The sequence below is a fragment of the Lissotriton vulgaris genome, chromosome 7 (genome assembly GCF_964263255.1).
Source record: "Lissotriton vulgaris chromosome 7, aLisVul1.2, whole genome shotgun sequence".
NCBI classification, from domain to species: domain Eukaryota; kingdom Metazoa; phylum Chordata; class Amphibia; order Caudata; family Salamandridae; genus Lissotriton; species Lissotriton vulgaris.
Genome location: NC_141695.1, coordinates 1,368,362,634 through 1,368,389,319, shown reverse-complemented (window position 1 = coordinate 1,368,389,319; position 26,686 = coordinate 1,368,362,634). Strand labels below are relative to the sequence as shown.

Here is a 26,686-nt window from a genome sequence, read left to right as displayed (position 1 = left end):
ATGGATCCGAATTATGGGGGTTTTCAAATTTGGGAGAGTTGGGACGTGCAGAAAACAGATTTTTACGAGGGCTTGTTATGGTTCCCCAAAGCACACCCACAATTCCTTTGAAACTGGACCTTGGTAGAAAAAATATCGAGGACATAGCCAGACTACGGCCACTTCTATACTGGAGACGTTTGATGGTGACCCCAGAGCTGAGCCATTATGCTGCAGCTCTGGAGGATGTTGTTGAGTTCGATCGTTTTCATTGTATTGAATGGCTAAAAGAACTACGGGGGCTTCTTGTATTGTTAAAGCTGGAACACCTCTGGGGCAACCATGATGTGGCTAGCTTTCCTTCGAAAGCAAAATTGAAAGAATTATATTGGGAGATGGTGTATGTAACAATGTTCTGTAAAGGTTCCCAATCAAAACTGACAACTCGCTTTTGTGATATTAAAATGTATCCATCATGTGAAACATATTGGGACATAATAGAACGACCACATGATAGGAAACTATACTTTCAATTTCGTATAGGAACTTTACCAGTGAATGCATTCAAAAAACACTGGTCTCCAATGTGGGATGATCATTGCTATTATTGTAAAGATCAAATAGAGCACATTTCCCATTTGTTGTTCTGTTGCCCATTATATGCTAGCCCCAGACGTAAATGGCTGAAGCCAGTGTGCCTAAATATTGGCACCCGTAGTCAATCGACAGCCCTCAGAATACTTGAATCTGATTGTTCCACACCATTTGTTGTTGCCGTAGCTAAATTTCTTGCCTGGGCATGGACAATTCGCACACACACTTTAAAGTCAAATGTACATGAAATAGTGTTGCCCTAACCTAATCATTCTATTGTATGAATTGTTTTTAAAGAAACTATTTTTAGAAATAATTGAAAATGTTCCTGTATTTTTCATGTATAATATTCGACTGTCATTGTTTAATATGTCTTTTAGAATTATTTTTAAATGTAGTATTTATTGTAATAGGGTTAGGAAGGATGCTTTTATGACAAATGTCGAATAAAGCTTTGAAATTTGAAATTTGATAATGTCATTTTTATGAATATGGTATTTGGTATTTTTAGTGTTTTCAACTGTTGTGAAATCTTGGTGAATTCTAACCAACAAATTGTTCTAAAAATCCTTCATCAAAATAAAAGTGATTAACTCTATGAAATTTATTTTTTACCCCGCACTCAGTTTAATTCTTTTCGCGCAGGTTATTGAAACTAAATATTAATCACAGTACTGGCAGGTGTTTTGTTTGGTAGTGATAAAGAGGCTTGGCCTTGCTCTGGGAAGCCCACACCCAGTGTTGCTTTTTCACTGTTTTCGCAGGCGGTTGTCTGTGTGGTTGCCCGAGTTGGTGACTTTGTTGTCCAATTGGTATTAATTGGTGTTTGCAGGTTGAAGGTCCTGCGTCGGGGTTTGTTGGGACACTTTATTCGTTATTGTCATAATAGTGTTAACGTATTGTACGTTCAGGTTTGTTGTTTGTTATGTCAGATACAGAAACCTTCGCTTATAGCGAAGAGCACATTAAGAATTTACTAGCTGCCCCACCCCTTTTCGCCTCTGCCACGTTAAGTGTCACTGCCCAAAATCAAAATGAAACTGACAATTTGCTGAGATTAAAGAAAAAACAAATACGGACCGATCTACAAGGACATTTTTTGTTACAACATCTTCGAGCTGGGACCATTCCGGCAGGACTTCAAATAAAAAACGTGCCCGTAATTTTCACGGAGGATCCTATTTACAAAAAAGGATATAGCTATATTCAAACTAAGTGGAGTCGCGACCTGATGGTCCTCACAGTGGAAACAGCCTAAAGTCTCTCTAAAATTCAACTGGAGGAAATATCGAAATTAGAAAAGGCCATTTCCACGAATCAATTGATCACAGACGCAAAATCCCTTCTGGAAAAAGTGGAAAAAGAAATAGGAGAATTCAAGGACTACACCATCAATCAAAAGAGCTCTCAGTTTGAGAAAGACAAGCGCAATTTTAACATAGACAAAGTCTACCCGTATTTACAAACGGACTTCTACTCAAGACCCGAGGCACGAAGACATCTGCAAGAATATCAGGGCATATCATCTAATAATTATATTACGTTTTCGGAAACATCATCGTCGGGGAGTAGTAGTGAGAGTGAAACCCCTGAACCTAGGAGATACACCAATAGGAGAGGATCTCATCAAAACCATCAGACGCCTTTTTTAGGAAGAGGCCAGACAAAACCCAGAGGCAAAGTGCGCTTCAACCAGCAACCATGGGAGATGTCCACCAGGAGACAGAATTACAAGAACTAAAAAAGTCTCCAATTTTCAACCTTTCAAATAAAATTCTAACCAAAGATGAGACAAATGTCCTGGAAAAGGGTTTTTCATTCGTGCCATTTCAATTCACAGACTTTGTCAAACTCCAAATGGAAACTTTGGAGTTCTATAGAAAGGTCCAGCTCAAGGCCTTCTTCGCGGATAATTCATTTGAATCAACAACAGAGAATACAGGTCTAAAAAATAAATCAAGTTTCATTCCACCAAACAATAAAATTCCAAAGGAAGTGATCTCGTTCGAAAGAACCTTACTCTCAGAGATTTCAGATATGGAACAAAAAAGGAAATGGACCAAATTCAATATTACAAAAAAAGAATCACTGGCGCTCATGGAATTGAAGAAAGATACATCGGTCATTTACAAACAGGCCGACAAAGGAGGAGCTATTGTCCTCTGGGATAGGAATCTGTACGTAACTGAAGTAAAACGCCAGTTGGAAGACAAGCGTTTTTATAGAAAAATAAACCATGATCCCCCGAATGAACTCAAGAATATACTCTATGCAATTGTGAACAAAGGATTTGACCAAGGTTTTCTCAGCAAGAAAGAGACTGATAACTTGAAAATAAAAAATCCAAGAATACCCTTGTTTTACGTACTTCACAAAGTACACAAAAGTGAAACTTAACCACCTGGGAGACCGATAGTCTCCGGGTGTAAATCTCTCATGGAACCTGCAGCCAAATTCGTGGATTTTTTCTTAAAACCCATTATGGTGAATGTAAAATCCTTTCTTAAAGATTCCACAGACTTCATTAACAAGATTAATGAGATAAGATTCGAGGAACAAAGTCACTTTTTTGTAACAATGGACGTGGTGTCATTGTACACCCAAATACCACAAGAAGGCCTCAATGTGTTGCAACACTTCTTAGACACAAGAGAACATCCTCATATAGTCCCGACTGAATTCATCCTGAAATTGGCAAGTTTTACCATGAAGAAAAATTATTTCAAATTTGAGGAAGACTTCTACTTTCAGACAAGTGGAGTGGCGATGGGGTTTCCTTTCGCCCCAGAACTGGCTGTCCTGTTCATGGCGTCATATGAAGAAACCTTCATCTATAAAAACAACCCTTTTGCACAGTATATTAAATATTGGAGCAGATATATAGATGACGTCTTCTTTGTATGGACAGGACAGGAGGAAGGTCTCAAAGAATTTTATCTATGGCTCAATCATCGGACAGAAGAGATCCAATTCAGTTTAAACTACTCTAAAGACAGAATGCCTTTCTTGGATGTGGTGGTTTACCCAGTCAATGCTGGACTAGTAACCACCCTATATAAAAAAGAGACAGACCGCAACAAATCACTCCACTTCAAGAGTAATCACCCAAGGAGTATGAAAGACAACTTACCCTATGGACAGTACTTACGGATTCGCCGTAACTGCCACTTCAAGGATGAATTCATGGAAAATGCTGCTAAGTTGACCGACAATCTCCTGGAAAGAGGGTACCCCAAAAAACTCCTAAAGAGATCTATGAAACGCGCATGGTGGACACCTCGGGAGAGTTTACTAGAAAGGAAACCAAAAAAGGAAACTGACGGATTACTTTTTGTCTCGACTTTCTGTCCAAATTCGAATATGCTTAAGAAAGTAGTAGCTAGAAACTGGCACCTAATTAAAAACATCAACACTGGATTCAATGCAAAACCTCTATTCGCCTTCAGAAAAAATCGGACAATTGGAAACCATCTGGTAAGGGCAGCCATGCCACAAAAAGATGTTATATCAGTCAGAAGTTACATTGGCCTCCCTCCAGTGGTAGGACATAAAAAATGCGGAACCTGTGTATGTTGTCCATCTACAGAAGAAGGATCAGTTTTCCAACATAAAAATATCTTCTGGAAACACAATTCTTTTACCAATTGTAAATCACGCAATGTAATCTATGGAATTAAATGTCCATGTGACTTGTTATATATTGGTAAAACCAACCAGGAAGTGAGGACCCGCATCACACAACATAGGTCACGGATAAGAAATAAGGTCCTTACAGCGCCATTAGTGAATCATTGGTTGACAATGGACCACAAAGAATCTGAGCTGAAATGGACAGTCATCCTGAAGGTGGACAAAGATCAAAGAGGCGGAGACTTAGATAAAAAGCTACTCTAAAGGGAAGCAATGCTCATCCTAAAATTCAACACGGTAGTAGAGGGACTGAACGAAATGTCAGAATTATATAAACTCAGCTGAATTGTTTAAACGATTTTCTGTCCTGTGAAGCGACGATCGAAATATAATCTGTCTGTATTCCTTAGGTTGCACAAATAGATTTCCACTTTCCGCAATCGCACTAGTTTCCAACTGCACCCGGTTCAGCAAATACAAGCTTCAACCTTCAGCAAACACAAGCTTCTAACCAGCCGAGCACTACAATATCCAGAGTACTCCAGTCGATAGACGCATGGAATAACCTATTCAAACACCAACGAGCATTTTCCACACACTCGCTTTTAAATGTTTACAGCCATCCTGTAATGTGGCCTGGTCCCAGAAATATCCCTTCCATCCAAAATAGCAAACAATCTGTTTTTTCGCCCAGAGGCAAAGTGCGCTTCAACCAGCAACCATGGGAGATGTCCACCAGGAGACAGAATTACAAGAACTAAAAAAGTGTCCAATTTTCAACCTTTCAAATAAACTCGGTTGACGATTCTTAACATCCAATGGGCGCGCTCATCAAACGAGTCGCCTTCCGAGGAGTGCAGAGACTCAGGCAGAGGCAGAGACGCCGGTTGTACGAAGGTAAGCCCTGCCCGTCCAGGACGACGCGCTAGAACAAAGTTCTTTTCGGTGATTTCTAACAATAGAAGAGATTAACGCAGGACTCTGTTTACAGGTCTTTCATTGACCCGCGACCCCCGCCAGTGTTTTGAATATATACAGCTCGACATTGGATTCTAATACAAGTAAGCAAACACCGTCAGTGGCATGCTCTGTCCCGCCCCCCCCCCTCCCTAAATTAGTGCTAAAGCTCACTCTAGCCCTCTTTTCCCTACAGACCTCGGACACACCCCACCACCTGAATTCATGTAAGTAGCACTCTAGAAGGCTTTCGAGCCGTGTTGTAGATGGTTGTACATACATAGGTGGACTGACAACAAGTCTCTTTACATTTTTGTTACAGTGGTGCCTCGCTCGGTTTTTCTCATTTACAGTGTACATTCTCATTCAAGGTAAGAGGTGGCACACGAGTGGAAGTAGCTAGTAATCCCCTACGCTAGTAGTTCTCATTAGTGACATTTCCCCCATTTCTCTCTTTTTCAGTCATGAGGTCCTGATGAGAACCCTCTCACTGTTCAAGGGTTCAAAACGCGTAGACCGTTTTTCTACACCATAAGATTTTTGAGTTGTAAATAGGATTGCAATTAAACCTTTAAATAGGATACTCAATTTCGAAAAAATATTCCTATGGTGTATGCTTTTGTTTTTGTATAATTTCGCTTTGTGACATTGTAAATTGTAAATATTAATGCCTGTATGTATGGTTTGGATGAGAGAGTGAGTGTTTGAATGCAAATGTTGATCAACTAGGTACGATTGTGTTCCTTCATCAATGAGTCTTTTATGATAATGTCATTTTTATGAATATGGTATTTTGTATTGTTTGTGTTTTCTACTGTTGTGAAATCTTGGTGAATTCTAACCAACAAATTGTTCTAAAAATCCTTCGTCAAAATAAAAGTGATTAACTCTATCAAATTTATTTTTCACCCCGCACTCAGTTTAATTCTTTGCGTGCAGGTTATTGAAACTAAACATTAATCACAGTACTGGCAGGTGTTTGTTTGGTAGCATTAGAATTAGCAGCATGTTAGGGCCCGGCAAGCATGCTCACTTCCAGCCAGGCCCAGGAGAGCGCGCAGCAGCCTTTACAGGCGGGCACTTCTGGGAGCTCCTGGCTGCTATGTATGATAATGTCCTTTTATCCCTTCGGCTGCCATGCCAGTCTTTTATGTGAGTTTAACCACGTTAAATGTTTGGTTAGCGTTAGCAGCATGTGCATGTGGTTATGTATGGGTCATGATTAATTAATGGAAGTGATCTGTAAAACAGGAGAGGGCTTCATGTTTCATGTCTTCTGCGAATGGCTCTCCCAGTCTTACTTTTATGTTTACATTCTGGTAATTGTAAATCTGGTTTTGTTTTGCTGTGCTAGCCCTGTGTATGATAGAACACATTCAGCCCCTTCTGGCTTTTTTGCCCAACAGAATGTTATATTCTGGGACTTGTAGTTTCGCATTTAACATGATATGCACTTTAAAATACCTAGCATGAAAGTGCTTGTTGGTAGCAAAGGTGGAAATGTCTGAAGGTGCCACTTACAAAAAGGAGATATGTCAGCTTTGTTCTCTGATGTACATAGATTATGTTGCACTTCCGAATTCAAACTATAGTTCCTTCATCGGCTTCATCATAATTAATGTAAGTGAGAAAAGTGGAAGTACTCCCAAGGTAGGGCTTATATCCCTGCACCTGTAAAAAAGAAAGTGATATGATGGGGAGCCGCGGCCAATGGGCAATTAGGTCAAGGGAGCCGCAGGCCGCAAAAGTTTGGGAACCACTGCTCTAATGAAATAAATAGTGCGCACTGCACGCCCGGCGTTTTACTGAATTAAAAGGACAGTGCGCATGTCCGCTGGACCCACAGCAGGCCTCTCTGAGGCATGCTTTTTATTAAATATGGCGCGCCGTGCGCACAGAAGTCTCCGTGAGTGCGTGTGGGGGTTGGGTGGGACAACATTGTCATGCGCAGAAGCGTAATTAAAAGTGCTTGTGAGCCTGCTGTGCCGCGACGAGTGAGGTGAGGGAGTGAGGTGAGGCGAGGCATCCCACAGAGAGTGAGTACTACCTGAGAATGAGACTGTCACCGTGCGGCGCCCCCAGCCCGGCCATAATTATTCATAGCCCCTGCTGTCTGGCTAGCCAGCCTTGCCTTGTCTTCGGCTGCCCGATTGTGCCCGCGGCCTGCCTCTGAAGCTGCAGGCCAACCGGGCCTCAGGTGAGTCTGTTCTTTTTCATCACCTGTTTATTCCTGTCAGGATTGTGTTATTTGGCTATGCCCTGTTAATAAAAAGTTACAGGCAGTAACTAATGCCGCTCTATTACTTCCAATCACGGCAGAAATGTTTCAGGGATCCGCGTGCGTTGACGGGCCCTCTAAGGTGAGTTTCAGTGTATTTGCTGAAATACCTTACCCACAAATTCTCTTCCAGGGGATCCTCATCAATAGTCATAAGCACTGAATATTCCCGCCCATGTGCGGGACCCCGGAAACAATATAAAAATATATATGTATAAAAACACATATATCTCACTCCACATATATGTATGCACATATATAATTTTTCTCACATCAATGCAGCTCCAAAACTGAGGCTAAAACAATGTAAACACATATACATGTACTGCAATTAGTAAGGAAACAAAAAACACATTAGGTCCAAAAACCCTTGAACTTTGTGTTTTAATGAGTCAAACCACTCATAAATCCTGAAAATTGCTTATAAATAGACATTGTTAGCCCTCAGGCTGCATTGCAAAACAATATCATAGAAAATGAAACCATTTTCAACAAAAACTGGCACCGTGCCTTTAAGGCAGCCATGACCCCCGGCTTCCCATCATGCCTCAGGGGTGACAGTTAGGTCAGTTGTTCTTTCCGGCTCCTTCAGTCAGGACCCTGGTGAAACAGCTCCTTTTCTTTTTGACTTTCTGTCAAAAAATATTCAACTTTAACTGCAATTTTTGCCTTCACTCGACGTCTTTTTGACATAGAGTGTTGCTTAAACCTTTTTTAGGCTTAAAAAGGGTATTTTTCCTGTCAAAGATGCCTTCTCTCTTTAACAAGTGTCCTTCATGTGGAAGAAAGAAGGCCAAGACTGACACTCATTCAGTCTGTATCCTGTGCCTACCAGAATCTCATTCCTCTAAAACCTGTGAACACTGCCAGGTTTTAACTTCCAGGACTCTTAAAGATCGGGAGAGGATACGAGTTTATGGGCTTTCTGAGAGAGGAAGATCTCCCAAGAAGCAGAAAAGTCGGAAGGCGCGGTCGACGTCGAGAGGAGCCCCGACTGGTTCACATTCGACGTCGGGATCGGCGTTGGAGAAGCAGTCGACGGCGACGAAGAAGATGTCTTCAGCGTCTACATCTAAGGTACCTCCGCTTCAGTCAGCGTCGAGGGACAGGTCACCGTCGAAGCGGAAGAGCTCGACGGTGAGCCGTATGACGTCGAAACAGCATCGTCATGCTGGGACGTTGAGGCATTCTCCGGTTCGACGTCGAGTCATCCTCCGTCGACGACTAGTCATGGTCGTTCGGCGTCGAGGGAGCCTCTGTCGACACATCATCGGTCGACGTCGATGCAGCCAACGTCGAAGCCTAGACAAGAGCGTTCGACGTCGGAGCGGCATTCGGAGTTGAGGCACGCCCAGTCGCCGTCGAGTCAACGGCGATCGGCGTCGAAACAGCCTCCATCGACGTCGAGCAGACAACCGTCGACGTCGAAGGACAGTCATCGCCACCTGAGGTCGACGTTGGAGAAATCACGGTCGACGTCGAGGGAACGCCTACCTGCTCGGCGCTCGGCGTCGATACGACCTCCGTCGATGGATCAGCAAAGATCCAGGGAACGAAGTTCTTCGCAGTCAAAGAACATTACTCCTGCAAGATCAAAGGAGGGGTCACCTTTGAATCAGGTGGTTCAGGACAAGGAAAGTGACTCTTTGGGCCAGGCTCACGTCCTAGGGCCACAGTTGGGTTCTCCAGGTTCAGCATCGGCTGCGGAGGTGGAACAATCTTCAGTGCAGGATCCTCCTGCCAAGAGACGGAGGATTGCAGAAGAAAGATCTCGGTCGAGGTCTTCCTCTGGATCTCTGGTGAGTCTTTCCTCATCTTCCTCATCATCTCGGAGTGGCAGATCCTCGGATGGACAAAGCGGCGCATCTAATAGGGGAAGGTCCAAATCCCCTGCAAGATCGCAACAGAAACGAACGGATCAACCTCCACGGTCACGTACACCAGTGAAGGATCCCATCCACAAGTCTCCTTCTATTCATCTTTCCTCAAGGTGGAATAGACCTCTTCACCACTGGGCAAAGGACAAGGAGACGGCAGATCGCCTAAAGCGATATCGAGACAAACCTCTTCCCCGCAGAGAACGGTCTCGTTCTAGGCACTCAAGTAAGAGACATTCTCGTCACAGAGAGCGATCTCATTCTGAGACGCGTTCAAGCAGGAGATCTAGGTCCAGGAGGACACGCAGCTCTTCAAGTTCGTCGAGAACACGATCTCACAGGGAGTACTCCCCGACTCTTACAAACAGTCCACGCTCGAGAGTGTCTCCAACGGAAGATATTTTCTCGTTCCAAGATATCTTGGGCAGGGGAGCCCTGAAGCTGGGAGTACCGATGACAGCTCCACAAGTCAAGACGACTGTCATATTCGAAACCCTGCAGCACAGAACAGCACCCAAACCGTTGTTGCCTTTGGTTCCGGGTATAATAGAACCTGTGAACTAAGTCTTCCTCACTCCGGCTACGGTGAAGTCCGTTCCAACGAGGATTCTCAAGAAGTATCGTCCTCCGGAAGAGGATCCTCTGTTCCTCAAAGCTGATCCCCCGCCAGATTCAGTAATCATTACGGTGGCAAGAAAATCCAATGCGGTAGCTTCCTCATCCACGGTGCCTCCGGATAAGGAAAGCAAGGTGCAAGACTCATGGGGGAGAAGGGTGTGTAACACCTCAGCCTCTTTCCTCAAGGTCTCCAATGCGGAAGCCCTGCTCGGCAGGTATGACAGGTCTCTGTGGGACTCACTTCAGAGATTTACCGCAAAACTTCCTCAGGAAGATAGAAAGGACTTTGAGGAGGTTCTGATGGAGGGCAGTCAAGTCTCCAATCAGATTATAGGAGCGGCAGCAGATGGAGCAACACTGGCTGCGCATGGCTATGTACACGGAGTTACAGCAAGGAGAACATCTTGGTTACGCCTCACAGCATTAAAACCAGAGGCTCAAGCCAGAATCCTAAACCTTCCTTTTTCAGGGACATCTCTTTTTGGAGCAAGTGCGGATGAGGAGATGCAACGGATGAAGACCGAGTTGGACACCCTCAAAGCGGTGGGACTCGAGAAGAAAAAGGAATTCAAGAAGAAATTCCGTTCGAACAACAAAGGTTCTTCGAAGCAGAGGGTTCAAACCCCTCACTGGCAGAAAGGCCAGAACCAGCAGGGCCAACAAAAGTCACAGTACAAAGGCAAAGGCAATTCCAAGGGAAATGGAAATCAGCGCCAAGGCAACAACTTCAATAAATCTCAGCAGAAGCAATGAGTCTTCACTTCCCCCAGCGCCGTTACCCACTCCAGTGGGGGGAAGCATTGCGCATCACAGGACAGAGTGGCAGGCCATTACAAAAGATCAATGGGTGTTGTCTACGCTGCAGAATGGGTACTGTCTTCGTTTCCATCGTCTACCTCCACCCGTTTCCCCGATGTCAACATCAAGCCACCAGCTACCAAGGTTAAAGACAGAAGTAGCGACACTCCTCGAAAAAGAAGCCATCGAGAGAGTTCCGGTGTCCCAAAGGGGGAAAGGAGTGTACTCGAGGTATTTTCTGGTCAGAAAAAAGGGCCAAAAGGAAGAATACAGGCCCATTCTGGACTTGAGAACACTCAATCTGCATGTCGGAAAAGAAAAGTTTCGCATATTGGCGCTTCACCAAATATATCCACATCTCAGGCAGGGAGATTGAATGTGTTCGATGGACCTTCAAGATGCGTACTTCCATATACCAATACGGCAAGATCACAGGAGATTCCTTTGATTGCGGGTGGGGACCTCTCACTACCAGTTCAAAGTCCTTCCGTTTGGGTTGAAGTCGGCTCCCAGGGTGTTCACGAAGTGTGTCGCAGTGGTGGCGGCAGCTCTACGCCGCAGGGGAGTCTTCGTGTACCCATACTTAGACGATTGGCTGTTGAAAGGTCAAACTCCAGGCAATGTAAGGAATCAATTCCAGACATGCATAGAACTTTGTCAGCGTCTAGGACTGCATGTCAACTATAGCAAGTCTGTCTCACAGCCCACTCAGAGGATCCACTTCCTAGGAGCTCTTCTAGACTCCGAAGTAGGAAAAGTGTTTCCTTCGGAGGAGAGACAGTTTTCGATAGCCCTCAAGTGCCAGTAAGTTCTTCTCCACAGGTCCCAGAAAGTACGGAAGATAGCCTCATTCTTGGGGTCGATGGCTTCCTGCATCTTCCTAGTTCCTAACGCCAGACTTCGGATGCGTCCTCTTCAGCAGGATCTGGAGGACAAATGGGACCAACACTCAGATCGATGGGACGATCAGATCACTTTGTCGGAGGTAGCTCAATCTTCCCTCCAGTGGTGGACGAAGAAACAGAACATGCAGGTGGGAGTTCTCTTGCATCAACCTCCTGCAACACAAACGATCATCACAGATGCATCATTACAAGGATGGGGGGCGCACATGGGACCCCTACAAGTGCAGGGTCTGTGGTCTACCAAGGAAAGCACTTATCATATCAACTTGCTGGAATTGAGAGCGGTTCACCTGGCTCTCAAAGCGTTCCTTCCCTCGCTTCAAGAGAAAATGGTTCTAGTACAGACGGACAACACCACCACGATGTACTATTTAAACAAGCAGGGAGGAACACGCTCAAGGACTCTGTCTCTGGAAGCTCAGCGCATCTGGTATTGGCTTCTAGCTCGCAAGTTGTCCGTTCAGGCAGTCCACCTCCCAGGAGAGCAGAACGTGAGGGCGGATGCACTAAGTCGGCACTTCGAAGACAAAGAAGACTGGGTTCTCAACGACGAAGTTCTAGGCGACATTTTCCAGTCTTGGGGTCATCCTTCAATAGATCTCTTCGCGGACGACGAAAACACCAAATGCCCAAGCTTCGCCTCCAGGTTCTATCGACCAGGAACGAGAGGGAATGCTCTTTTAATCGACTGGTCAGGGCAGTTTGTGTACGCCTTTCCACCCCTTCCGCTGATCCCGAAGGTGGTGAGCAAGCTGAGCCACTCGTGCACAACGATGATCCTGATTGCCCCCGACTGGCCGAGGCAATGGTGGTACACGGACCTACTTCACCTATCAGTGTCTCCTCACAAGAGACTTCCATGCAGGCAGGACCTGTTGTCGAAGATGAACGGGATGATTCACCATCCCAACCTTCCGTCACTGAACTTGGCAGCATGGCTCCTGAGGTCATTCAGTACAGCCATCTAGGACTGCCACAGGACTGCATGTCTATTCTGAAAGAGGCACGACGTCCTTCCACGAGACATTCCTATGCATGCAAGTGGAAGAGATTCTATATGTGGTGCATGCAGAATGGTCACAATCCGGTAAAGAGTCAGGAGGAAGCAGTTCTACCATACTTGTTGTACCTGACTAAAGCAGGTTTGAAGTTTAACTCCATTAAGGTGCATTTAGCGGCTATTACAGCTTATAGGCGATCACCTTCACAGACTTCTTTTTTTCAGCTTCCAGCAGTGAAAGATTTCCTGCAGGGTCTAAAGAAGGTGTACCCTCCTGTATGGCCTCCTGCTCCGCCTTGGGAGCTGAACCTAGTCCTATCAAAATTGATGGGCCCTCCTTTTGAGCCCATTCATAAAGCTACTTTACAGCATATTTCCTGGAAAGCGGCTTTTTTGATAGCGATTACGTCAGCCCGTAGGGTGAGCGAAATTCAGGCCCTATGTACTAAAGAACCGTTTACAGTCTTTCATATGAACAGAGTGGTGCTTAGAACGCATCCTTCTTTCCTGCCGAAAGTGGTGTCAGATTTTCATGTCAATCAGTCTATCTCTTTACCCACTTTCTTTCCTAATCCCTCTACTCCAGCTGAGAAGGCGTTACACTCTTTGGACCTGAAAAGGGTTTTAAAGTTCTATCTGGACAGGTCCAAGTCTATTCGACATTCTGATCAATTGTTTGTTAACTACGGATCTATCAGAACTGGTCATGCAGCCTCGAAACGTTCTATTTCCAGGTGGATCGTTTCGTGTATCAAGCTTGCTTACCAATTGGCGCAGAAGCCTTTAGGGGGTACTCCTAAGGAGCATTCTACTAGAGGTAGAGCAGCCACGGCGGCTTACCTGCAAAATGTGCCCATGTCTGAGATTTGTAAAGCGGCGACCTGGAGGTCTGTCCATACATTTACCAGACATTACTGTCTAGATTCTGACACAAGAGCAGATACCCAGGTGGGCCAGGCCTCCCTGAGGAATCTGTTTAACAGCTGAAGATTTGGCTGTTATGATTTGGTTGGGTTATGTACTTCTCATTTACCTGCATGTGGTTGATGGGCTTGCTATTCTATTTAGTGCTTATGACTATTGATGAGGATCCCCTGGAAGAGAAGGATAAGTTACTTACCTGTAATCCTAGTTCTCTTCCAGGGGTATCCTCATCAAAGTCATAAGCAACCCACCCGCCTCCCCAGGTAAATGAGATTTGGTACTATTTCAATATTGTGGTTTAGCCCTGTCTTCAGGGTTATGCAAAGAACAACTGACCTAACTGTCACCCCTGAGGCATGATGGGAAGCCTGGGGTCATGGCTGCCTTAAAGGCACGGTGCCAGTTTTTGTTGAAAATGGTTTCATTTTCTATGATATTGTTTTGCAATGCAGCCTGAGGGCTAACAATGTCTATTTATAAGCAATTTTCAGGATTTATGAGTGGTTTGACTCATTAAAACACAAAGTTCAAGGGTTTTTTGACCTAATGTGTTTTTTGTTTCCTTACTAATTGCAGTACATGTATATGTGTTTACATTGTTTTAGCCTCAGTTTTGGAGCTGCATTGATGTGAGAAAAATGATATATGTACATACATATATGTGGAGCGAGATATATGTGTTTTTATACATATATATTTTTATATTGTTTCCGGGGTCCCGCACATGGGCGGGAATATTCAGTGATTATGACTTTGATGAGGATACCCCTGGAAGAGAACTAGGATTACAGGTAAGTAACTTATCCATCCTGTACTCCCAAGTGTTTTTATCTTAATATATAGTATTACTCCCTCAAATTTTGCGTTGATTGATGGATACCAGGGAGTTTTGTTTATGTGAGTTGTCCAGGACCTAAGTTTTATAGATGAAGTATAGCGTAATTATTTGTGGATCATTGTCACTTTCTGCGTTTGAAATTATTTCCTAGTTTTTACAAATTGAAAAAGTGGTGTAATGCAATAATTTATAATCAGTTATAGACTTTGCATGATACGTTAAAAACATGGGTCAAGCAGGCTGATTAGAGTGCAATCTCCCATTCAGCGCCCAGAAGCACATATAAGGGGAGATATAAGCACATATATTAGGGGAGAGGAGTTGGCCTAACGGCTAAGGCGCTCGACCTCGGTCAGCTCTTTGTGCCTGTGTGTTGACCTGCCTTCCTTTAACCAGAGCTTGCTCTTTCTTTTAACTTTCGCAAAGGCGTATTGAAAGCTTAGCAACTTTCTGTCACGATTTAAACCTTTTTCGGGACGAGTCAAAAAAGTTCTGTGTCAGACGCACTCTTTACAAAGTCGTGTTCTTTCCCCGAATAAATACATTATTGTGCATAGAAAGAAATCCTCAGCAAAGGGTGAACTTGCAGAGAGGAATGCCACGTGCCTTTCCTAGCTTGGCAGGCAGTTAGGCAGTTATCACACAAATTACGTTTAAAATTATTTTGGAATTTACAAATAACTTTGCACGGACAAAAGCGAATAGGGAAACTTCACGAAGCAACAACTTTGATAAAATTCACCAGTATAAAGCAAACTTTCTTTACCTCTACATAGACCCCCATTTAATTTCAACCACACAGCCCTGCACAGGACATAGGCTCATAAACCGGGTCTGGTGGCTTAGTGGACTAACGCATCCACTCTAGGGGCCTGTGTTTGACCTCATAGTCACAGGTTCAAATCCTGGTGGGTGCATCCTTTTGAGGTTGATAAAATGAGCATTATTGAGTTGGGTAACAACAAACAGCTGTTATTCAGTGCCAACATGCCCGTGTGGGTGAACGTGTGCTTTACAAATAAACATGCTATGTTTTATGAAGCAACTGGCACTGCACCCTAAGAACTTCTCTTCTGAGCAGCGCTATCACTACCTGTCTTGAGCTAAGGCGGGTGTGCTGAAAGTGCTGGTCCTGTTCAGATAAACGTTATGTTATATACTGAGTTGTATTATGTACAGCACATATCCAATGATGTTTATATAGGGTTTGCCTTCTAGATATTGGCCTCTTGACACCAGGTTGTATTCTATCTCCTGAATTTGAGATGGTCTGTGGTTGCCAGATTAGTGTGGACCAATGAGTTACACAGTTTCGAGGAACGGTTGCCTATTCACAATAGGCAACAGATTTCATATAAATACCAATCAATAGCAGTATATTAATGTGCATTTGCGCTTGTGAAGTGTACATATGTGTGTATAAGAAAAGAGAAAGGGTATTTAAGTATATATCTATGGGCTTCTATGTTAGTGGAACAATGTATAGATCTATGCTATGACAGTGAAAATGAATGTGGCTAAATTAAATATGCTAATGGGGAGAATGTATACTAATACATGTATGCCCTTCCCCCACTCCCATTTTATACCACAGAACGGATATCAGATTTTATGTTATTGCCTTAGAGCACGGTTACTCATAGTACGGCCCACGGGCCTCCAGTGGCCCGGCAAGCCTTCCGTGGTGGCCCGCAGCACAACCCCCTCACCCCCCACCCCAACTGTCTTTTACATTTTTTTTTAAGAGTGTCTGCAGCAGCGTGAGAGACTCTGCTGCTCTGGGGGGGGGCGGGCAATCCTAGCAATGGCCAGAGTAAAGCTGCAGGGGCCTAAGAAAAGGTGAAATACATTAGAGCCTCATTAACATGCAAATGGTCTTTTAAAGACCTGTGAAGTGCTCGGGTGCGGCTGTGAGTGTGTGCCCAGACTGGCGCACAGGCAGGGTGAGATGACAGAGGGTGACAGAGTGGGAGGGAAAGGGAGGGGGACGGAGAGGGAGTGAGAGAGGGAGTGAAAGGGAGGGAAAGGGAGGAAGACAGAGAGGGAGTGAGAGGGAGGGAAAGGGATTGAGAGGGAGGGAAAGGGAGTGAGAGGGAGGGAACGGGAGTGAGAGGGAGTGAGAGGGAGGGAAAGAGAGGGAGATGGAGAGGGATAGGGAGGGAGATGGAGAGGGAGTGAGAGGGAAGGAAAGGGAGGGAGATGGACAGGGAGTGAGAGGGAGGGAAATGGAGTGAGACTGAGTGGGAGTTAGAGGGAGGAAAAGGGAATGAGACTGATAGGGAGTGAGAGGGAGGGAAAGGGAAGAGAGACAGAGAGGGAGTGAAAGGGAGGGAGACGGAGTGGGAGTGAGGGAGTGAGAGGGAGGGGAAAGGGAGGGAAATGGAGGGAAAGGGAGGGAAAGGGAGTAAAACGGAGGGAGACGGAGAGGGAGTGAGAGGGAGGGAAAGGGAGGGAGACGGAGAGGGAGTAGAGGGAGGGAAAGGGAGGGAAAGGGAGGGAGAGGGAGGGAGAGAGAGGGAAATGGAGGGGGACGGAGAAGGAGTGAGAGGGAGGGAAAGGGAGGGAAAGGGAGGGAGTACGAGGGAGTGAGAGGGAGGGAGACGGAGGGAGAGAGAGTGAGAGGGAGGGAAAGGGAAAGGGAGGGAGACGAAGTGAGAGGGAGAGAAAGGGAGGGAATGGGAGTGACAGGGAGTGAGAGGGAGGGAAAGGGAGGGAGCTGGAGAGGGAGAGAGAGGGAGGGACACGAAGGGAGATGGAGAGGGAGTGAGAGGGAGGGAAAGGGAAAGGGAGGGAGACAGAGTGAGAGGTAGAGAAAGGGAGGGAAAGGGAGTGACAGGGAGTGAGAGGGAGGGAAAGGGAGTGAGATGGAGAGGGAGTGAGAGGGAGGGAAAGGGAGGGAGACAGAGAGGGAGTGAGAGAGAGGGAAAGGTAGGGAGACGGAGAGGGAGTGAGAGGGAGTGAAAGGGAGGGAGACGGAGAGAGAGTGAGAGGGAGGGAAAGGGAGAGAGATGGAGAGGGAGTGAGAGAGAGAGGGAGAGGGAGAGGGAGTGAGACAGTCAGAGTGAGTGAGACAGAGGGAGAGAGGGAGAGAGAGGGACTGATAGGGAGTGAGAGAGAGTGAGTGAGAGAGAGTGAGACGGTCAGAGTGAGTGAGACAGAGGGAGACAGGAGAGAGGGAAGGAGAGAGGGAGAGAGAGCTAGAGAGAGGGAGGGAGACTGAGAGAGAAAGAGAGAGAGAGATGTGTGTATGCCGCGTCTGGTGGTTCAGTGGACGAAGGCGTCTGCTGCAGGGACCTGTGATCAACCTCATGGTCAGTTTTTTTTCTTGCTCTAGCCCTGCCCCCTTTCCCACCACCCCCGCCCCCACCGGTGTGGCCCTTGGACACAAACCAAACTGTAAATTTGGCCCCCAGAGAAAGTTTGTGAGTACCCATCACTTAGAGCAACCCATCTAATGTGGAAAAAACACCCTTCTTCCTCACAGATTTTTTGCTGCTCTGTCTTTAGAGTTTACTATCTCTGCTGATGCTTGCAAGGCATATTCAGTGTGCCTGCATCTCACTGTACGGATGTAATCCACTATCTCCTCTTAAATCTTTATTATATATAAATGTATTTCTTTATAACTACTAAACAAGTCATACATAAAGTATGCAAAGGGTAACGTGTTATGTACTACCAATTTTGAGTTAGGGAATAGTCCTCATGACACACTTGAGGCTTTGCTTCTTGTAAATCACTTCCCCTCCCATCCAGAACATTGCTGACAAATAATAGATTACACTTTGCCCATAGATAGATCGATAGTTAGATAGATAGATAGATAGATATATTGCGTTTACTTGTTGTTTTCATTCATGCAATTGAAAAGCTTTCTATTAACTAATACATACAGAAGCTAAAATGAAGCCAGTTAATTGGGGAGACCATGATATTTGGTCATTTAATGTCAGCTGTAGATGATGGATCCCCAAACAGTGTCATGTATCTGCATGTTTGTATTGTGCTGAGGGGATTACCAGGTATTAGTTCAGGCAGCTCTCTGATGGGTGTCACATGCGTTTTTTCTGAGTCCACATATAGACCATGCAGTGTGTGTTTTCTCCTTTGTACTGCCGGTCACCAGTGTATTCAACTGTGTAGCCTTGGACCATGTCATGTATGTGCATGTAACTTGCATGATCGAGGTAACTATTAGCAGCAATACTACATGTCACTTGGACCTCTTTCAAGTGCTCGCTGTCCTTTTTCCCAGCCCCCGCCCCAGGGGCGGCAATCTGAGGGATAGCCCCGGGCGTCACAAACTCTAGCTACGCCTCTGCCCTCACAGAGATCAAAAACCTGCAGGCCGAGCAACACGCCAGTCAACAACAACACCAAGGACGGATGGAGGCAGGACTGGCTGAGCTCCTGGCGGTGCAAAAGGACATAAGCCATTCACTTCGTCGTATTGCTGACACCAGGTGTTGGTGTCACCAGGCGTGAAACATCTAGGCGAAGACCGCCAACAGGCACAGGGAGGGAGGGAGGAGGAGGAGGAATCGTCCAACGGAGCGTCCCATGCATCGTCAAGGCCTGAATATGAGGGTCCCCCAAGGAAGGTGGGTCGTCACGGAAAAGGCAGTGGGCCATGCCCATCTCCTAGGTCACTTGGTCTGGCATCTTGCCTTTGTGTGCAACAGCATCACCTCATTGACTGGTCTACTCTCCCACATGGACTTGCTGGTTGCAGTCTGAACAATGATACCAAGGACTGTGGTCTGGACTCTGTTGACTCAAACTGCAAGACATCACATCTCCCTCTGTGAACTTTGGATTGCCAGCATTTTTGTACAGCACCTAGCACTTACTCACGTTTTCCGCACAAGACCGATTAATAAACAAAACAAACACAAGTTAAATTTATGCTGCAGTCATTACAGGTAAGTACCTTATCCTTCTCTTCCAGGGGATCCTCATCAATAGTCATAAGCAACCCACCCGCCTCCCCAGGTAAATGAGATTTGGTACTATTTCAATATTGTGGTTTAGCCCTGTCTTCAGGGTTATGCAAAGAACAACTGACCTAACTGTCACCCCTGAGGCATGATGGGAAGCATGGGGTCATGGCTGCCTTAAAGGCACGGTGCCAGTTTTTGTTGAAAATGGTTTCATTTTCTATGATATTGTTTTGCAATGCAGCCTGAGGGCTAACAATGTCTATTTATAAGCAATTTTCAGGATTTATGAGTGGTTTGACTCATTAAAACACAAAGTTCAAGGGTTTTTTGACCTAATGTGTTTTTTGTTTCCTTACTAATTGCAGTACATGTATATGTGTTTACATTGTTTTAGCCTCAGTTTTGGAGCTGCATTGATGTGAGAAAAATGATATATGTACATACATATATGTGGAGCGAGATATATGTGTTTTTATACATATATATTTTTATATTGTTTCCGGGGTCCCGCACATGGGCGGGAATATTCAGTGCTTATGACTTTGATGAGGATACCCCTGGAAGAGAACTAGGATTACAGGTAAGTAACTTATCCATCCTGTACTCCCAAGTGTTTTTATCTTAATATATAGTGTATTACTCCATCAAATTTTGCGTTGATTGATGGATACCTGGGAGTTTTGTTTATGTGAGTTGTCCAGGACCTAAGTTTTATAGATGAAGTATAGCGTAATTATTTGTGGATCATTGTCACTTTCTGCGATTGAAATTATTTCCTAGTTTTTACAAATTGAAAAAGTGGTGTAATGCAATAATTTATAATCAGTTATAGACTTTGCATGATACGTTAAAAACATGGGTCAAGCAGGCTGATTAGAGGGCAATCTCCCATTCAGCGCCCAGAAGCACATATAAGGGGAGATATAAGCACATATATTAGGGGAGAGGAGTTGGCCTAACGGCTAAGGCGCTCGACCTCGGTCAGCTCTTTGTGCCTGTGTGTTGACCTGCCTTCCTTTAACCAGAGCTTGCTTTTTGTTTTAACTTTCGCAAAGGCGTATTGAAAGCTTAGCAACTTTCTGTCACGATTTAAACCTTTTTCGGGACGAGTCAAAAAAGTTCTGTGTCAGACGCACTCTTTACAAAGTCGTGTTCTTTCCCCGAATAAATACATTATTGTGCATAGAAAGAAATCCTCAGCAAAGGGTGAACTTGCAGAGAGGAATGCCACGTGCCTTTCCTAGCTTGGCAGGCAGTTAGGCAGTTATCACACAAATTGCGTTTAAAATTATTTTGGAATTTACAAATAACTTTGCACGGACAAAAGCGAATAGGGAAACTTCACGAAGCAACAACTTTGATAAAATTCACCAGTATAAAGCAAACTTTCCTTACCTCTACATAGACCCCCATTTAATTTCAACCACACAGCCCTGCACAGGACATAGGCTCATAAACCGGGTCTGGTGGCTTAGTGGACTAAGGCATCCACTCTAGGGGCTTGTGTTTGACCTCATAGTCACAGGTTCAAATCCTGGTGGGTGCATCGTTTTGAGGTTGATAAAATGAGCATTATTGAGTTGGGTAACAACAAACAGCTGTTATTCAGTGCCAACATGCCCATGTGGGTGAACGTGTGCTTTACAAATAAACATGCTATGTTTTATGAAGCAACTGGCACTGCACCCTAAGAACTTCTCTTCTGAGCAGCGCTATCACTACCTGTCTTGAGCTAAGGCGGGTGTGCTGAAAGTGCTGGTCCTGTTCAGATAAACGTTATGTTATATACTGAGTTGTATTATGTACAGCACATATCCAATGATGTTTATATAGGGTTTGCCTTCTAGATATTGGCCTCTTGACACCAGGTTGTATTCTATCTCCTGAATTTGAGATGGTCTGTGGTTGCCAGATTAGTGTGGACCAATGAGTTACACAGTTTCGAGGAACGGTTGCCTATTCACAATAGGCAACAGATTTCATATAAATACCAATCAATAGCAGTATATTAATGTGCATTTGCGCTTGTGAAGTGTACATATGTGTGTATAAGAAAAGAGAAAGGGTATTTAAGTATATATCTATGGGCTTCTATGTTAGTGGAACAATATATAGATCTATGCTATGACAGTGAAAATGAATGTGGCTAAATTAAATATGCTAATGGGGAGAATGTATACTAATACATGTATGCCCTTCCCCCACTCCCATTTTATACCACAGAACGGATATCAGATTTTATGTTATTGCCTTAGAGCACGGTTACTCATAGTACGGCCCACGGGCCTCCAGTGGCCCGGCAAGCCTTCCGTTGCGGCCCGCAGCCCAACCCACCCCAACGGTCTTTTACATTTTTTTTTAAAAGTGTCTGCAGTAGTGTGAGAGACTCTGCTGCTCTGGGTGGGCCGGGCAATCCTAGCAATGGCCAGAGTAAAGCTGCAGGGGCCTAAGAAAAGGTGAAATACATTAGAGCCTCATTAACATGCAAATGGTCTTTTAAAGACCTGTGAAGTGCTCGGGTGCGGCTGTGAGTGTGTGCCCAGACTGGCACACAGGCAGGGTGAGATGACAGTGGGTGACAGAGTGGGAGGGAAAGGGAGGGGGACAGAGAGGGAGTGAGAGAGGGAGTGAGAGGGAGGGAAAGGGAGGAAGACAGAGAGGGAGTGAGAGGGAGGGAGGGAAAGGGATTGAGAGGGAGGGAAAGGGAGTGAGAGGGCGGGAACGGGAGTGAGAGGGAGTGAGAGGGAGGGAAAGAGAGGGAGACGGAGAGGGATAGGGAGGGAGATGGAGAGGGAGTGAGAGGGAAGGAAAGGGAGGGAGATGGACAGGGAGTGAGAGGGAGGGAAATGGAGTGAGACTGAGTAGGAGTTAGAGGGAGGAAAAGGGAATGAGACTGATAGGGAGTGAGAGGGAGGGAAAGGGAAGAGAGAGGGAGTGAAAGGGAGGGAGACGGAGTGGGAGTGAGGGAGTGAGAGGGAGGGGAAAGGGAGGGAAATGGAGGGAAAGGGAGGGAAAGGGAGTAAAACGGAGAGAGACGGAGAGGGAGTGAGAGGAAGGGAAAGGGAGGGAGACGGAGAGGGAGTGAGAGGGAGGGAGAGGGAGGGAAAGGGAGGGAGAGGGAGTGAGAGAGAGGGAAATGGAGGGGGACGAGAAGGAGTGAGAGGGAGGGAAAGGGAGGGAGTACGAGGGAGTGAGAGGGAGGGAGACGGAGGGAGAGAGAGTGAGAGGGAGGGAAAGGGAAAGGGAGGGAGACGGAGTGAGAGGGAGAGAAAGGGAGGGAATGGGAGTGACAGGGAGTGAGAGGGAGGGAAAGGTAGGGAGCTGGAGAGGGAGGGAGAGGGAGGGAGAGGAAGGGAGATGGAGAGGGAGTGAGAGGGAGGGAAAGGGAGGGAAAGGGAGTGACAGGGAGTGAGAGGGTGGGAAAGGGAGTGAGATGGAGAGGGAGTGAGAGGGAGGGAAAGGGAGGGAGACGGAGAGGGAGTGAGAGAGACGGAGTGAGAGGTAGAGAAAGGGAGGGAAAGGGAGTGACAGGGAGTGAGAGGGTGGGAAAGGGAGTGAGATGGAGAGGGAGTGAGAGGGAGAGGGAGTGAGAGGGAGGGAAAGGGAGGGAGACGGAGAGGGAGTGAGAGAGAGGGAAAGGTAGGGAGACGGAGAGGGAGTGAGAGGGAGTGAAAGGGAGGGAGACGAAGAGAGAGTGAGAGGGAGGGAAAGGGAGAGAGGGACTGATAGGGAGTGAGAGAGAGTGAGTGAGAGAGAGTGAGACGGTCAGTGTGAGTGAGACAGAGGGAGACAGGAGAGAAGGATGGAGAGAGGGAGAGAGAGCTAGAGAGAGGGAGGGGGACTGAGCGAGAAAGAGAGAGAGAGATGTGTATGCCGCGTCTGGTGGTTCAGTGGACGAAGGCGTCTGCTGCAGGGACCTGTGATCAACCTCATGGTCAGTTTTTTTTTCTTGCTCTAGCCCTGCCCCCTTTCCCACCACCCCCGCCCCCACCGGTGTGGCCCTTGGACACAAACCAAACTGTAAATTTGGCCCCAGAGAGAAAGTTTGTGAGTACCCATCCCTTAGAGCAACCCATCTAATGTGGAAAAAACACCCTTCTTCCTCACAGATTTTTTGCTGCTTTGTCTTTAGAGTTTACTATCTCTGCTGATGCTTGCAAGGCATATTCAGTGTGCCTGCATCTCACTGTACGGATGTAATCCACTATCTCCTCTTAAATCTTTATTATATATAAATGTATTTCTTTATAACTACTAAACAAGTCATACATAAAGTATGCAAAGGGTAACGTGTTATGTACTACTAATTTTGAGTTAGGGAATAGTCCTCATGACACACTTGAGGCTTTGCTTCTTGTAAATCACTTCCCCTCCCATCCAGAACATTGCTGACAAATAATAGATTACACTTTGCCCATAGATAGATCGATAGTTAGATAGATAGGTAGATAGATGTATTGCGTTTACTCGTTGTTTTCATTCATGCAATTGAAAAGCTTTCTATTAACTAATACATACAGAAGCTAAAATGAAGCCAGTTAATTGGGGAGACCATGATATTTGGTCATTTAATGTCAGCTGTAGATGATGGATCCCCAAACAGTGTCATATATCTGCATGTTTGTATTGTGCTGAGGGGATTACCAGGTATTAGTTCAGGCAGCTCTCTGATGGGTGTCACATGCGTTTTTTCTGAGTCCGCAGATAGACCATGCAGTCTGTGTTTTCTCCTTTGTACTGCCGGTCACCAGTGTATTCAACTGTGTAGCCTTGGACCATGTCATGTATGTGCATGTAACTTGCATGATCGAGGTAACTATTAGCAGCAATACTACATGTCTCTTGGACCTCTTTCAAGTGCTCGCTGTCCTTTTTCCCAGCCCCCGCCCCAGGGGCGGCAATCTGAGGGATAGCCCCGGGCATCACAAGCTCTAGCTACGCCTCTGCCCTCACAGAGATCAAAAACCTGCAGGCCGAGCAACACGCCAGTCAACAACAACACCAAGGACGGATGGAGGCAGGACTGGCTGAGCTCCTGGCGGTGCAAAAGGACATAAGCCATTCACTTCGTCGTATTGCTGACACCAGGTGTTGGTGTCACCAGGCGTGAAACATCTAGGCGAAGACCGCCAACAGGCACAGAGAGGGAGGGAGGAGGAGGAGGAATCGTCCAACGGAGCGTCCCATGCATCGTCAAGGCCTGAATATGAGGGTCCCCCAAGGAAGGTGGGTCGTCACGGAAAAGGCAGTGGGCCATGCCCATCTCCTAGGTCACTTGGTCTGGCATCTTGCCTTTGTGTGCAACAGCATCACCTCATTGACTGGTCTACTCTCCCACATGGACTTGCTGGTTGCAGTCTGAACAATGATACCAAGGACTGTGGTCTGGACTCTGTTGACTCAAACTGCAAGACATCACATCTCCCTCTGTGAACTTTGGATTGCCAGCATTTTTGTACAGCACCTAGCACTTACTCACGTTTTCCGCACAAGACCGATTAATAAACAAAACAAACACAAGTTAAATTTATGCTGCAGTCATTACAGGTAAGTACCTTATCCTTCTCTTCCAGGGGATCCTCATCAATGGTCATAAGCAACCCACCCGCCTCCCCAGGTAAATGAGATTTGGTACTATTTCAATATTGTGGTTTAGCCCTGTCTTCAGGGTTATGCAAAGAACAACTGACCTAACTGTCACCCCTGAGGCATGATGGGAAGCCTGGGGTCATGGCTGCCTTAAAGGCACGGTGCCAGTTTTTGTTGAAAATGGTTTCATTTTCTATGATATTGTTTTGCAATGCAGCCTGAGGGCTAACAATGTCTATTTATAAGCAATTTTCAGGATTTATGAGTGGTTTGACTCATTAAAACACAAAGTTCAAGGGTTTTTTGACCTAATGTGTTTTTTGTTTCCTTACTAATTGCAGTACATGTATATGTGTTTACATTGTTTTAGCCTCAGTTTTGGAGCTGCATTGATGTGAGAAAAATGATATATGTACATACATATATGTGGAGCGAGATATATGTGTTTTTATACATATATATTTTTATATTGTTTCCGGGGTCCCGCACATGGGCGGGAATATTCAGTGCTTATGACTTTGATGAGGATACCCCTGGAAGAGAACTAGGATTACAGGTAAGTAACTTATCCATCCTGTACTCCCAAGTGTTTTTATCTTAATATATAGTGTATTACTCCATCAAATTTTGCGTTGATTGATGGATACCTGGGAGTTTTGTTTATGTGAGTTGTCCAGGACCTAAGTTTTATAGATGAAGTATAGCGTAATTATTTGTGGATCATTGTCACTTTCTGCGATTGAAATTATTTCCTAGTTTTTACAAATTGAAAAAGTGGTGTAATGCAATAATTTATAATCAGTTATAGACTTTGCATGATACGTTAAAAACATGGGTCAAGCAGGCTGATTAGAGGGCAATCTCCCATTCAGCGCCCAGAAGCACATATAAGGGGAGATATAAGCACATATATTAGGGGAGAGGAGTTGGCCTAACGGCTAAGGCGCTCGACCTCGGTCAGCTCTTTGTGCCTGTGTGTTGACCTGCCTTCCTTTAACCAGAGCTTGCTTTTTGTTTTAACTTTCGCAAAGGCGTATTGAAAGCTTAGCAACTTTCTGTCACGATTTAAACCTTTTTCGGGACGAGTCAAAAAAGTTCTGTGTCAGACGCACTCTTTACAAAGTCGTGTTCTTTCCCCGAATAAATACATTATTGTGCATAGAAAGAAATCCTCAGCAAAGGGTGAACTTGCAGAGAGGAATGCCACGTGCCTTTCCTAGCTTGGCAGGCAGTTAGGCAGTTATCACACAAATTGCGTTTAAAATTATTTTGGAATTTACAAATAACTTTGCACGGACAAAAGCGAATAGGGAAACTTCACGAAGCAACAACTTTGATAAAATTCACCAGTATAAAGCAAACTTTCCTTACCTCTACATAGACCCCCATTTAATTTCAACCACACAGCCCTGCACAGGACATAGGCTCATAAACCGGGTCTGGTGGCTTAGTGGACTAAGGCATCCACTCTAGGGGCCTGTGTTTGACCTCATAGTCACAGGTTCAAATCCTGGTGGGTGCATCCTTTTGAGGTTGATAAAATGAGCATTATTGAGTTGGGTAACAACAAACAGCTGTTATTCAGTGCCAACATGCCCGTGTGGGTGAACGTGTGCTTTACAAATAAACATGCTATGTTTTATGAAGCAACTGGCACTGCACCCTAAGAACTTCTCTTCTGAGCAGCGCTATCACTACCTGTCTTGAGCTAAGGCGGGTGTGCTGAAAGTGCTGGTCCTGTTCAGATAAACGTTATGTT

At 45.4% G+C, this 26,686-nt stretch overlaps 1 long non-coding RNA gene across 1 annotated transcript in view; it reads left to right on the top strand.

Annotated features, from left to right (window-relative positions):
* Positions 1-5,192: 5,192 nt before the first annotated feature.
* LOC147703726 (uncharacterized) overlaps positions 5,193-26,686 on the top strand; it is a 35,702-nt gene continuing 14,208 nt past the window's right edge. The window contains exons 1-2 of the long non-coding RNA XR_015297313.1: positions 5,193-5,264; positions 5,357-5,387. This is a non-coding gene — a long non-coding RNA (uncharacterized LOC147703726). The remainder of the gene's footprint in view (positions 5,265-5,356; positions 5,388-26,686) is intronic.